Source organism: Sapajus apella, unplaced genomic scaffold (genome assembly GCF_009761245.1).
Source record: "Sapajus apella isolate SASKATOON/1434 unplaced genomic scaffold, GSC_monkey_1.0 scaffold4232, whole genome shotgun sequence".
Classification (NCBI taxonomy): Eukaryota; Metazoa; Chordata; class Mammalia; order Primates; family Cebidae; genus Sapajus; species Sapajus apella.
The window spans coordinates 1-353 of record NW_022441158.1 but is presented as its reverse complement, the minus strand read 5'-3'; positions in this window follow the sequence as shown (position 1 = coordinate 353).

The following is a 353-nucleotide window of genomic DNA, read 5'->3' as shown; positions in this document are numbered from 1 at the left end:
TGGGGGTAGTGAGAAGGAGAAAGTGGGAAAGAAAAGCAGTGTGAAGACCATCTCGTCCTCAACAATAGCAGATCCTGTTTCCTTAGTGCTCTCTACACTCCAAGCACTCTGCCAGGCAGTCTGTGTGCATTATCTTACTTAAGCTTCATGACAAGTTTTCTAAAAGCTAAAAATCATTTGATTGTATAGGTAAAACTTCATAAAGGCCTCTCTACAGCAGTCAAACTCCATAGTCCTTTTTCTGTGCTGTTTCCAAGGCCCTTCTACGCAGCTGTCCGAGATAGGAATGATTTATGAAGACGTTTTACCCAATCCCTCCCTTTTACTTACATACACCAGGTTATATTATATTA